Consider the following 15,141-nt stretch of genomic DNA (forward strand, 5'->3'; position numbering starts at 1 on the left):
TACAGCCCAATCCTGTTCTCCAAATGAGACACATCTTTCCTCGCCAATCGTTTTCCTCTTTTGACACATCCTCAGTCTTTTATATTTTTTTACACAAACCTATAAGGTTTTCATCCTTGCTATCAGCAGTTAGATATCCTCCTCTATTTGGGCAGCTGGCATTGTTCTTGCAACATAATATATATTTTTTATCTTGTAATTTGTCACTCAGCTCTTAAAAGCCTTTCATGAATCAGAGGTCAAGATTCTGTTGAGAACCAAATTCTCAAATGCTGAGCAAGAGGGTTTGGATTCTGCCTCACCACTTTTTGTGGTAAATGTAAAAGCTTTGTTGTTCTAGCAAAGTTTTGATGACCATATTTATTATTTTCTCTTTGTTTTACTAGGGATACAAACAGAACATACAGGAAATATGTACACAAAATGAAACAAATACACAATTTTCAGTACAAAATGGTTTTTATGGTCAAAAGGTTTTCTAAAATAATCTTCTGGTATATTAGACCAGGCTTCTTTCAGCACTTCCCATAGGTCTTCTTTAGATTTAGGTTGTGCTTTATTTCTGGCTCTGTGATCCCATACTGCCTTGATAATATTCAGGTCTGTGTTTTATCAGATGGTTTCCTCTCCAAATATAATTTCACCGCGTTAGCAGTGTGCTTGTTTTTTGTGGAAAATTAAACCAGTCTCAGCGGACACTTTCCAGAAGAAATGTCATGATGAATTAAAAACGATATAAAAATTTCAGCATTTATGACCAGTTTGGACAATATCACCAACACCACTGGCAGAAATGCAAAAAATAAAATAAACGGGATAGACCCTCCATCATGTTTCACCGAACGCCACAAGCACTCTTCAATGATTGGCCCCCAAAATTTCAAACTTTGATTAATCACTACATAATATTCTACCCTATCTTTGTGAGCTTTAGCATACCTTATTCTTTCCACTCTGTTCCCCTTCCAAAAAAGTGTTCTCTTGGCTGCTACCTTTCCACAAAAACCATTTATGATCAAGCTTCTTCAGACTGAAGAAGATCATGATGATGCTGCCAGATGCTGAGTCATGTCCTTGCTGGAACTTTCCCAGTTCCAAATAAGAACCTCAAACTTCTCATCAGATTTTAAAAGTTTTTTTGGCTTTCCAGTCCTTTTTTTGTCCTTAAACTCTCATGATATTTAAAACTGATTTCCGTTTGAGAGTGTCATTGCTAAAGCAAAAGTATGATTTAATATCGGTCAAATTCTCTGATCTTTGGCATTTTGAAAGAAATAATGTGATTGAAAGTTGGTCTTATTAGCAAGTTCCAATGAATGACTGACATCCAATGATACCAGTGAAAAATTCATATGACGACTATATAATGCTCAAGCATGTTGCGGCAGCGAGGGCATGGTCAAGCACTGGTTTAGTGAATAGAGGGCAGACCTCTGGGTAACTAGCAGTGAGGATCACACCCTTGTTCATGGTTGTACTAATGTGTGTTCTTTGTTGCAGAAAGGATAAAAAGCAAAGAGAGATAGAGGCTTCAAGAAAGGGAGATGGACAAAGAGCTATGTGTGGATGTGCACGTGTGTGCATTTAAAAAAGACACTGAAAGTGAAATTGAATTAACTGTGGCAAATAAATTTTTGAACCTGTTGCTTGCTCTGAGCCGAAAAACTAATATAATATAAAAAAGATTATATAATTTTTTTATTAAACTTTATTAAGGACACACAGACAATACAGCAATTAAAATAAACAAAAAAACAACCAAAAAAAAAAGACAATATTGCATTTTTACATAGAAACTAAAATGCCATAATTAGAAAATCTGACAGAAATTAGCGCAGGGGTGGAAATTATACTATTTATTATTAAAGTTTTGTTATATATTCATTTTTCATATTAAAATATAAAAACCACCACCACCACCACCACCATATCTCAAATTTTATAGATAATAAATATGCATGTTATTAAAGATTTACTGAATGTTTTATAAAACAATGAACTATGATCTATTCTCTTTTTAAAGTCATCTCGCATAAAAGCATCTTACAGCCAAGAGTGGTGGACAATAAAGAATTTATTTTTACAGATTTACAAAGTATATTATCAAATTTCAGAAAACCATGTGGGTTTTTTTTTCCTTTGAAGAGAAAACACAATGTTAAATAAAAAACTGTGGTAAGACAATAAGTTTAATCCCATGGTTCTGGTAAGAGTTTGTGTGAGGTAAGAGTTTTCTCACTGAGTGTGTAACTATAGAAAACACTCTCTTTATAAAAGGCTGACATGCAGGAGAATAGAACACTAAACTGCATCAAGAATTTTCACAGATCATCATTTTTACACATACTAAATCGGTTCAAAAGCAAGAATGTTTCCTATTTTTACACATGTTGAAATGTATAAAGGAGGACGTTCACTTTTACTAGAGCCATATTGAAGCAGGGGATTAGTACTTTTACGCAAGTGCAGGAATAGTGCATTTGGCGTCCAACACTGGCAAATGCCTGTGCTATTCACAAAATAGCAAACTTGTTAACATGAGTTCAGTACAAGTTGTGTGTGTTTATATAGCACATTTGCGTGACGTGATGTAAACACAGTCCTGACATCACTGGCCTTGAAGCTGAGAGTGAGAGCATTTTCATTGTAATCACATAAGCATCATGGAATACCTAAAAATCACAGATAATGTTATAATAAAAGACCTCTTATACGTTTTCCATCTCGGGTTACCTCCAGGCGAGCGAAATGAGACCTAATTATCATTATTGATCTTTGCACCTTGTTAAAAGTCCAATAGATTCCAAAGGTATCAGTTCATTATTCTGGCTCATGAGAGCTGAAGTTTCAGCCAAGCAATCACGAAGCCTTAGAGGGAAGCGAAGATCCAGGTCCATTAAAATGATTAATTATAGAGGATTTTATTCTTTAACCATTTATTTATTTATGCGTTCATTTTTCACTGGTACGTTTGGCAGAAGAGAGAAATCATCAGGTTCCTCCTGGGCATAGCCATTAGCTGACATTTAATTCTGCACAGACTTCTGAGAAGTTGTCTGCAAAGCTGTGAGCCAGGTTTTCACTGAGCTAATGAAGTTAATGTCACAATCCAGTGCAGTCTGTCACACCGTTCCCCTCTGAGTACAGCCAGACACTTTCTGCTCTATTTGTCTTTGTCTTAGCAAACGTTTATTGCTCAGGTTTGGGATCTTTGCAGGTGAAGTCCTGCTTTTGTCTTGTGCAAACACCAATCCCAGAGTTACTGGTTAGTCATTGTTGATAGCTATGAGACAAGCTGTTGAATATCATCTTAAAGATGTGCAGTACAGTTGAGGTCAGAGCTCTATAGCAGGACACTCAAACAATTTTAGGTTTCCTAGTTCAAGTGAAGTGAAAATTTATTGTTACCACATCCAAAGACCTCCTTCACAAGTCTGTGCATGCAACTTTGTGGTAAACATTCGGGGAAGGACCACATATGGGTGGAAAAGTCAGGTGTCCCAATACATTTACATTTACATTTGCGGCATTTAGCAGACGCCCTTATCCAGAGCGACGTACAAAAGTGCTTTGAGTCTCTAGTACTGAATAAATCTACACTGGTACACAAGATTACAAACTTAATATAAATATAACCCTAGAATTCTACAAACTTGGAAAGTGCTAATTTAAGTGTTTCAGGAAGAGGAAGGTCTTCAGTCGTCGCTTGAAGATGGTCAGGGACTCCGCTGTACGGACATCTAGGGGAAGTTCATTCCACCACCTCGGTGCCAAAACAGAGAAGAGCCTTTTGGCTTTTGTCCATTTAGTGTATCTGAACTCTAGTTAAAGCTAGAAATCGCTGACCCAGGTTAACTAAAATCATATATAAAAAAAAGTTTTATTAATAAATATAAACAAATTCACATTCTGAACTCTAGCAGATGAAGTCCTGGAAGGATATAACAGAAGTCTGAAATTACTAAATAGCTACAACATTTATTTGTTTTTCATTTTTTATGTGAAATATGTTCTAACATTTAATATACAGAACACATATCTTTATACAGCCCAGTCTTAAAAGGTAGAACATTTTGTATTTTAAAAAATAAAAAAGTTTTTTGTTTAATAAAAAGAATGACTTATTTCTATTCCTATTTATAAACATGTTCATGCTTACTATGAACATGTTCAGGTTCAACATCATTATCTATTATTAAGTACTAAGATCCCATGTGTGCAAATATAATTAGAGATATTTTCTGCATCTTTATTGCAATGACTTTATCCTCTTAAAAATAGACTTGAAATCAATAGAATTATTAATAACATGGATACTGCTCTTAAATAGTTACCCACAACTTGAGTTTTATTTCTCCAGACATGTAAATTAGGAAAACTGACAAACTTTTTTCCATCAGATTTGTCCATTAATAAGATCCAATATATCCATAAACAATCACTAAGCATATTATCTAGGAAACATAAAAGACTGCCACTGGCCTAACCCCCAGAGTGATGGTTGTATCTGTCCAGTGCTATTAACATTTGAACCTTGAACCGTGAGTAGGTGAAATTGCTAAATAAAACATGAGCTGGTCCAGGTACATAGCCTTGCACTGAGAGGTCTCCTGAGACTAATTAAAGCCAAGGTAATAGTACCTTATGCTTTGACCTGCAGTTCTGCTGTGAGATGACTAATTCAGCAAAAATGTGAGGATATGTATGCAAGTGCTAATTAGTGAAATCAAAATTCCAACGTATCTACAAAAAAAAAAAAATCTGTAGTGAAGTCACAAGTGGGTGGAGCACAATGGGAGGCATCAAAGACACACAGCTGACAATCATTCGGCAAAAAAAGAGGAAACATATTTGTTGTCAGCCAGCTGTTTGTGATCTCACCCTCCTGTCTGTGAATTCTACTTCCTGCAGTGACAATGCCATTGCTACTGGAAGCGCTAAAGTCTTCCTGCTGCTGTAAATAGCAATTAAACCAGAGGAAATTAATTCAGTGCACTGGCCCACTTAAAAGAGATCTATTGACTGGCTGAGCTAAATCGTCAATTTGGACCCATTATGCGGAGGCATATTTGCAAACATGGCCATAATGCTGATTGCTAAGATAATTAAAGCATGGCCAAGCAATAAGAATAGGGGCCTAGGAATAATTGTATAATAATGGTAATGATTTTTTTTTTGTATAGAAATGTCTTCTTTATTTGTAAAAAAAAATTTGGTAAAAACGGTATTAAAAATCTGCACGTGCTCGTTTTCTACTAAATGCACAACATTATATTAAAATTCTATTTTGGTAGAACTGTTTCACTATTTTCCCTTCATTCTTGAGCAAGTATAGTCACCTCAAACCATTCGTTTTTGGTTAATGCCACGTCAACTTTTACGGGACTGTTCTACCAAGTGTACTTATCTTGGAAACAAAGAGTTTAGAATTCATGTATTAACATTGCAATAAAAAGAAAGCAGAATTTTTTTCTTTGCAGTTTTACCTCGTGACTTTCTGCATTTCAATCACTTGGCTGAATTCAAAGTTTCTCACTCATTTTCAAACGCACAAACTTTGTCAAGGTGCAGGGGGTGGCTTGATTGGTTCTGTTGAGGTAATTCAGCTTGTATTTTCTTTAAATAAAAAAAAAAAGACAACTTAAAAAAAAATTATTCAGATGAATTCTGAATAAAGTCCTCAGAATGTTTTGAATTTGATTAAATGTGGACGGTTGGTAGGTAGTGCAGATTTTCATGCTTCCCTAAGCCATAATTTTATGTTAATACATAAAAAAAAAAAAAATGCATAAATTAAATGCTTTTCAAAGTCTTATCAGAAGTATAGTCAAAAATTCGCTTCACTTTAAAATGAATTCAACATCATCTGGACTGCTTTTCCTTACTAGCGCTACTCCCTTTGGACTTCTCCACCTTTCTTTCTCCTATAATTTTTCTTCAGGTCTCTTGAGTCATCAGTCAGTTGCTTGTTGCCTTTGAATTAGACTCGAACCCCTGAATGTGCTCTTTAATGAGCCGAGTGATCCGGCCATAATTCAACAAGCTGAAATGGAAACCAGGGTGATCAGAGGGGTTTAAATAGGCGACCACAATCAGTGCTATTCAGGACACTGAATACATTTTTTCCACCTGCACATCCACCTTCTCAACCTCTTTCTTTGATCTGTGTCTTTGTAAATCTGTTCTGACATTTACAGAACGTAGTCGATAATGATCTTTTAAGTTCCTCCTCATGATTATTGGTGACAAGCACAACCTAATGAACCATGCCAGCAATGCCTAGATTACGTCTGGGTCAAGCTCACAGTCTGAGATCATTTTTAATGATCTCATCATTTTTAAGGTAGTGTATTAAAGGAACAAATTTCACATGACTCCTTCTTATTTCTCTTCTTGACCGGTATGATCATCCATTGAATGGTGGAAAACAAGAAACATTTGTAACTTCTTTAACTTAAAAAATCTCACCCTAGTGTTATACCAAGGAAATAAACAACCTGTGAAGAGCTACATTGATAAGCTTGATTCCTTAACTACATGACAGAGAAGCAGGTGCTACTCCACTTTGTAGCTACCAGCAGTTAAATTAATAAAGAAAAAAGAAGTGTCTAAACTAATTTCACAGTTTACAAAACATCTGGGCTGTGACATTCAATTGAGCTATAATTATTTTGATATTTAACTCGAACCATTATTTTGCGTGTGTAAAACTTGGCTCTCATTTGCGCACATGCAGGTTTGAGATGAAAAACTATGCTAAGCGGAAATCTTGCTCGGCCGTAAGTGAGAAGCAGGTGCTGTGATGAATAAATTATGCTGATATGTGGCAAGGTGTCAACCACAGACAGGTGACTCGAGGGAAACCACAAAATTCCCTGTGTGCCACCATGGCATCAATATTCATGCCAGGCAGCTGCTGGAGTCGTTGGTATTTTGAGCTGGACAAAAACAAAAAAAAGTCAAATGCCGAAGGTTAGAAACATAGATTTCTATACAGATGTTTATATATTGTTCGATTTGCTCATTTTGCTCATTTTGATTGAAAACCTTTTTATTGAAAACCAATGAAGGTGGTGCTGGGTTGTGAACTCGTGACCTTCTGATCAGTGGCCAAAAACATTAACCAATAAGCCCTTTTCTACTGATTTATCATCTTTATATTTATTTATTTATGCAGATAAGTGTTAAACTAAAGAATGATCAGGTAGAACCAAGCAATTAAACAACCAAGAAAAAAAAGTTATAGACAAAAGTATTGGGGAACCTGACTTTTCCAGCCATTTGTGGCTCTTTCCCCAAACTGTTGGCACAAAGCTAAAGGCACACCATTGTTTTGGTTCACTTTCGGGAACGAGATGTTGTGTCAACAACTCTTTGGGAAACACCTCTGCATGACCACGCAGAGGTGTTCCCAGAGCGTTGCTGACGCAGCATCTCGTTCCTTTGGGGAACCAGGTTTACATACACAATAGAGAGACGATGTCTTTGGAAACTGTAGCATGTAATTTACTCTTTACATGAACTAGGAGACCAAAACATGTACAGTTGGCATTAGCTGGAGTGGAAGTTAGCTGGAGTGGAAGATCTTGACTGCCTGCTAATAGAGCTCTAACCTCAACCCTATTGAACACCTTTGAGATGCTTTGGAATGCTGACTGCACCCCAGTCCTCCTCATCCCACATCAGTGCCTGGCTGCACATGTACATTTATAGCATTTAGCAGACTTCCTCATCCAGGGTGACTTACAAAGTGCTTTGAAGTTTCAGTCAATATACACACTATAGTTTTATACTGGTTCATTAGTACACAGTACTTTGCTTGGAGAAAAATGTTATAATAAAAAATATATTTGAATGCAAGAGATGTAGGTCTTCAGACGTTGTTCAGTCATCAAGTCGAAGTTTGTTTCAAAACCTTGCTGCCAGAGTAAAAAAGAGTCTGGGAGCATGTGTTCCTTGTTCCCTGAGAGATGGTGTAGTTAGGGTTGACAAGTACTGAAAGGTAGAGGGGATGAGGGTCCGTTTTTTACTTTGTAGGCAATCTGTGTTTTAAATCTGATGCAGGCAGCAACAGGAAGTCAGTGCAGAGAGAGTATTAGTGGGGTGATCTGGGAGAACCAAAGGAGGTTGAAAACAAGTTGTGTGCCTGCATTCTGGATCAATTGCAAAGGTCAAATGTCTTTCCCTTTACTAATGCCCTTGGAAGCTAGAGCAGCATCTTCCCAGAACAGGAAAAGTTAATATACTAATAAATGTGGACTAAACATAGAATAGAATAATTTATAGTCATATAGTTAATATGGTCTGGTGGCCATGAACCTTTGCCATCATTATATAATTTTCATTGTGATCATTTTTATACATGATTCAAATTATAAAACAAACTCACACCAATAATCTATAAAAGTTATATTCAAGCTAATTACATTCACCAGAAAGCTGCACTATTGAGCTACCAGCAGAAGCCATTTAGTTGTATATTTGCACATACTGTATGCTATAGCATGATCTGTAGGATACATCCAATAATCTCTTCAACAGGCATTCATTAGGCTTTGCTCGTTCCCAGGCTTTGTGGTCTTATGCTCAAACAAGGTAAAGAAAAGAGGTGCACCTCCGTGTATTGATTGTATTCGCTTAAACATCACTACAACCATCGGTACTGCACAAGCCATTAAATAATTAAATTATAGATTCTGAATCTGTGTTTGCAGAACATAGAAATAAATATTGTTTTCATGAAACTGATGAAACAGAAAACTGTAATCTGAGCCATTTGGGAGTTGAGTGCTATGAATAGCTCAGAATGCCCAATGTGCATGTTAATGTAATGTATGCTTTGTAGATATTTATTAATTATGTAATCTGACAGACGGTGGCATTCGTTCATGACCTTCAGCAACCCTGGATTAACATCTGGAAAAACTTTTGGCTTGGAAATTACCTCTTCCATCCAACTGTACAGCAAGGCCTGGGCTAAAGATTGACAATCCTGTATGGGTGAGCCACAGTCTCAAAGTACTAGTTTTGCTTTTTTTCTTTCTATTTCTTTTTTTGTTCTCTCCATTTTTGTGTTTGGTCTCTTCTCTATAACAATAATAATAATAATAATAATAATAATAATAATAATAATAATAATAATAATAATAATAACAATAGCTATCATAATAATCATTATTGTTATCATTATCATCAGCAGCAGCAGCAGCAACATCTTCTTCCACTTCTTCTTGTTTTTATTATTGGCACTGTATTCTCCCTTGTATCATGTGTTTTTTTATATCCTGGCAGCCAATTGAGTTTTAATTTGTATCTTTTTAAAAAGATTACACATTAGCATTATTAATACAGGTTTTAATTTTTAATATACGGTTTTAATAACCTTCTATCAGATGCATTTTGCTGGTCAATCAAGACACTAATAATGCTTACTGCTTAGGGAGTTCTTCAAAAGAACTTGCCAGCAGCTATGGAGACATAAACAGTTAGCAAATAATTTCAGGAATCCCAGAAGCACCCACATGAGAAGACTCTGAGGTTTTGAGATAATATGTTTCCTAGAATTTTGTATGGTGACTGAATGCTCTTGGGGCAGGACGTGTGAGCGCTGATACCTTAATTACAGATATCCTGCCCTCTGCCCTGCTGGACTTGTTTCAATCTCGTCTCATCACAGGGGTCATGGCTGCAATCGATCCCCAGCTCCTCTTCGAGTAATTGCCCTGTATAGAAGAGGATTATTAAAATGCTACACTTCATGAGGGAATAATTAAAGGCAAAATGCAGATGCAAATCTGGTGCTATTGTGGACCTGTGATTTCTTCATCTGCGAGGATGCTCTGATTCTGTTTCTCTAAGAAAAAAATGACAAGAGGTGATTTATCGAGCTCACAGAACACGCATTATACAGTTCCCTTCAGAGTGCGTTACACAAAAAAGATCCTGTTTTAAATTTTTTTTTTCTTTTTTTTTTTTTTTACAAAACCTTACTGCTTAACAAGTTTTGACAATGTTTATATTATCCTGCCAGATCCAGAAATAAATTCCAGAGCATATTGTTCACATTTTTCTTTTAAGTAAAACTAAAGATACCCTGGATTCAGACATTCTTATTATATTTTTGTGAACCGTGAAGAGAACACTGTGTGATGCAGGATCTCTTCCACAGTCACATATGCCATATTTTGGGTTTTAGTCCTCTCAGTATTTTTGTGCTGAGTGCTGAAATTCAGATACTTTTAGCTTATTTTGTAGTTTGGGTCGGTTCACACTGCGTGGGATGAAATAAACCGAAAAGCAAAAAAAAAAACAAAAAACTTGTACTCGTAGAAAACTTGTTTATCGACTGGTCAGAAATATGTTAAGTGAGAAAATAAAAAATTCTAGTTTATAATAATACCATTTTTTTTATCATCTTAATTTCATCATCCTAAAGATGATGGCTTATGTTAGCCCACTGTTTAAGATGTCGGACATGGAACTTATACATGTAAATTATAGAATCGGAAATGAGTTAAGCCAACTATCAAAATATTTTAAGAATGCCATTAAGCTCTTTTTGCCATTAGCATGTATGCTACAATATGTGGACATATGTGGTTCTTCCCCTAAACTGTTAGCATAAAGTTCGAGACACACAATTGTACAGGATGCCTTTGGATGCGCTAGCATTAAATTTTCTTTTTAATTAAACAAGTGGAGCCAAACAAACCCAGCTCCAGGAATATATGCTTTATATAGTTTGGAGTGCAAGATCTGAAGTGACCTGGTTTAGAGCTCTGACCTTAACTCTATTGAACACCTTTGGGATTGAATTGGTATGCTGTCTGCACTACAGGTCTCCTCACCCTACGTTAGTGCCTGTTAGTAATGCCCTTGTGGCTGATTGAGCACAAATGGATATAATGATAACAGCAAATGGGGACTGGGATGTTCAAAAAGCACATATGAATACTATAGTGAGGTGTGCACCAAGTTTTGTCTATATAGTGTTCAGACAGCTAGCTAGCTAGCTAGCTAGCCATTGGGCAGTGAATATGTGCAGAAACTGTTAGAAGCTGTTAAGTAAATACCAATACAAATGGCATTGTTTTGTAACTGGATATAAACATAAGAAGATATACTCTATAGAAGGAACAATATATGTAAAAAAGAAAATAAACAAGATTGACAAGATTCTTATCAGTATTGATGTTAATGCTTCTTTATTAAAGGACCAGTGGCCACCAGAAGGTGACTTATTTTATGAAGCTCTGGAGCTGATAAAATATTTGAATATGAATTTTGTATAGTATATTGGTTATACAGTATCTGTGTAATTATTTGCATGTTATTGCAAATTATTAAATGTAATTTGTTGCTTCTCTCTGGTAGATATAATACATATTTCTTTGTTTTAATCTTGCCAGCCATAAGACTTGTGTTGCTAGGTGCAAGATTTAATTTGTAATTACAGATATTTTTCCCCCCCCAAAAAATACAGCAAAACAAACAGATAAAATAAACACTTTCAAATTAGTCAACATTTTATTTTTTTTTTTTATCATTTCACTCGAATGTTTTTTTAGTGATCACCATAAATGTATTAAGCTGAATATGCTAAGTTTAAATTTAAACATACTTTCAGTGGAAAAAAAAAAAAAAAAAAATCTAGGTAAATATATCTCCTCAATATCTCTCCCTTCACTTCACGACTGTGATTCTCCTTGACCATTATCCGGTCCTAGATACTTCAACTTTGGTCTTTTCCACATAAAATCACATATATCTGTATGAGATTTGAATTCTTAAACATGTATTTAGGTTTTATATTTTTATTTTAAAACACACAATTTCATATCTATAGGGTGAGTCTTATACCTATTAATGTACATATGTACTTTTGAGAGTCACTAACAGCTGGAACCAAATTCATTGTGTGTGTCAACACACTTGGCCAATAAACCTGATTCTGATTATATGGACAGAAGTTTAGAGATTCGTATGTGCTTTTAAACATTCCCTTCTAGTCTTAATACCAATTTGCTGTTATAATAAACCTCAGTTAGCCTTCCAAATCATCCCAAAGGTGTTCAATAGGTTCGAGGTCAGAGTTCTATGGCAGGCCACAAAATCTTCTTGCTTGCCTGCTTTGTGCGCAGGAGGTATTGTCATGCTGGAACTGGTTTGGATCTCATACAGTAGGTCTTCCTAACGAAGGGAAGATTTAATACTACTTCCTTCAAAGACAGCCCATACAATTGTGCACCTCAATCTTTGTGCCACCAAACTGGGCAGGAACCACACTATGACTGGAAAGGTCTGGTGTCCCAATGCTGTTGTCCATATAGTGTTGTATCTTTAAATAGAATTCACATAATATTTTTCCAAGATCTCTGCTTTGGTTGGTTTTGCATTAGTTTTGCTTTTATAATTATAAAGCCATCTTTCATGCATAAAATATGAAAGCTGGGTAAAAAATTTTTGTATTGTACTGATGAGTAGAATGCTGACTCCTAAAATTGACACTAATCCAAGAAATTCACAATGCTTCATCCAACAAATTAATTTTTAAATTCATCTCTCCACATTTATTATATCTTATCCTGTTATTGACACTCACCTTTCACTTTTTCCATCCACTATTCTATGCTTACTAAGATTGTCTGAGCTCTATGTTTTATCCTTTGGTCAATAAAATTACATCAATGCTGGTAAGCCATGAGGCCTTTGGGCAAAGAAGGCATGCAGTTGCCATGCCAAAGAGGCATCATAGCATAGAAATGAAGTTTGCAGAGAATATAGAAGACTCTAAAAAAGACAGTAACCTGTGGTCAGGGTTGAACTGAAGACCCTGGAGTTGTAAGTTGGCAATGTTACGCACTGCTCTGCCACTTCTTGCTATTTATCAGCATGACAGAAGGTCATTATTATCAAATTTAGAACAAGTTGACATTCATTCCTTTTAAATCTTTACTTTCATTGTAAATATATAAACTTTTGAATCTCTTAGTTTCTTTACAGTCCCACGCACACACTAGGTGGCAGTAAAATTCTAAGACATACCCAGGCAATGTATGTTGTCATATTAATCAAACATATCAATTTAGTGGCCAGGAAGTGACAAATGCTAAAAATATATATATTTTTAATATATGCTTCTTTAGCAATATTTTTGATAAAGAGGTACAGCTCAAACTCACATTATAAATAATAGTGGCACAAGTTAAATTACTGTCTATGTGTGTGTGTGTGTGTGTGTGTGTGTGTGTGTGTGTGTGTGTGTGTGTGTGTGTGTGTAAAACTAAGAACCATATATAAGAACTTTGTATCATAAACACAACCCCTAAGCAAAAAATTTTACTGCTGCTCTTTCATTTCACAGGGTGTGGTGAATGGTTGTGTTTCTAGAAGAATGCAGAAACAAATATTCAGTTTTTTACGCATTATGTTTTTAGTAAGAGCAGTAATGGAGCTCCTGGCAGCAATGTCCTTGTATTGGCACTAACCTCTGGCATGAAGACTCCTGAATGAGACCATGATGAGTGTTTGTATAATTTGGACTGTCATTGCTTCCAGTAGGACTCCAGTACTAGGAGTGAGAAAAAAAGGGAGAAAAAGAATAGCAACGCTCTCATATGCCAGCTCCCAGGTCCAGTGGCATAATTCAATTAGATGGACAATTCAGAGAACATTGTTCCACAGTAGCTTTAGCTAAATATTTAAACTAAATAAATGTAAAAAAAAATTTAATATGACTATAAATTCATGAAATAGTTCCTATGTGTTGATCTAGAATGGAGAAGCAACTGGTGAAAATTCTTTAGTACATTAATTTCATATTTAACACTATCACAATACTACAGAAACTGCTACAATACAAATGTAATTATTAAATGCAGCCTCAAAAGAATCATATTAAAATCGTATTGTATTGTATACAAACAGAGGTATCACTGGTATCAAATACTGAGGTTTACACAGCTACACCTGCCAACTCCAAAACCATGTCAAAGCAAAATATGTACACTAGAGCAATTTATCAAGTTAATAGGGTGTGTTTGAATAATTGGCTTGGAAATGAATGCAAGCAACAACTCCACCACATTAGCCACTTCGATGAGGACGTCGAAGAGTTACAACCGTCATTACAGCAGAGATCACAATGTAAGTCTAAAAAGCAGAATAGAAAGATGATACATAATAAAAATGGGAAAGACCTAAAATAAAAATAAAACAAATACTATTACTTTTAAATTAAGTTTTAGAGCATACATTATATATATATATATATATATATATATATATATATATATATATATATATATATATATATACAGTACAGACCAAAAGTTTGGACACACCTTCTCATTCAAAGAGTTTTCTTTATTTTCATGACTATGAAAATTGTAGAGTCACACTGAAGGCATCAAGGGCTATTTGACCAAGAAGGAGAGTGATGGGGTGCTGCGCCAGATGACCTGGCCTCCACAGTCACCGGACCTGAACCCAATCAAGATGGTTTAGGGGTGAGCTGGACCGCAGAGTGAAGGCAAAAGGGCCAACAAGTGCCAAGCATCTCTCGGGGAACTCCTTCAAGACTGTTGGAAGACCATTTCAGGTGACTACCTCTTGAAGCTCATCAAGAGAATGCCAAGAGTGTGCAAAGCAGTAATCAAAGCAAAAGGTGGCTACATTGAAGAACCTAAAATATGACATTTTTCAGTTGTTTCACACTTTTTTGTTATGTATATAATTCCATATATAATTCCACATGTGTTAATTCATAGTTTTGATGCCTTCAGTGTGACTCTACAATTTTCATAGTCATGAAAATAAAGAAAACTCTTTGAATGAGAAGGTGTGTCCAAACTTTTGGTCTGTACTATATATATATATATATATATATATATATATATATATATATATATATATATATATATATATATATATATATATATATGTGTGTGTGTGTTTATGGCTTTATGAGATTTGCAAATCTTTGCATTCTGTTTATTTCACAGCATTAATTTTCCTACGTTTTTTTTTTTTTATTGAAGTATTTCATTAGACTCACTGGGTGTTGGAGTGTGGTTGTGAAGATGTGTGCCCAATCAGCTACAAGAATCTTAATACTGCCATGCACTGATGTATGTGTCGTCA

General features: G+C 35.4%; 1 long non-coding RNA gene across 1 annotated transcript; it reads right to left on the reverse strand.

Annotated features, from left to right (window-relative positions):
- Nucleotides 1–9,645: 9,645 nt before the first annotated feature.
- Nucleotides 9,646–14,148, reverse strand: LOC310741117. Its single transcript, XR_014537843.1, has 4 exons — nt 14,082–14,148; nt 13,488–13,570; nt 9,812–9,853; nt 9,646–9,722 (listed from the first exon to the last, which is right to left on the reverse strand). It is a non-coding gene; the product is annotated as an uncharacterized lncRNA (long non-coding RNA).
- Between the last annotated feature and the right edge of the window lie 993 nt (nt 14,149–15,141).

Source organism: Silurus aristotelis, assembly GCF_946808225.1.
Source record: "Silurus aristotelis genome assembly, chromosome: 18".
In the NCBI taxonomy this organism is placed as follows: Eukaryota; Metazoa; Chordata; class Actinopteri; order Siluriformes; family Siluridae; genus Silurus; species Silurus aristotelis.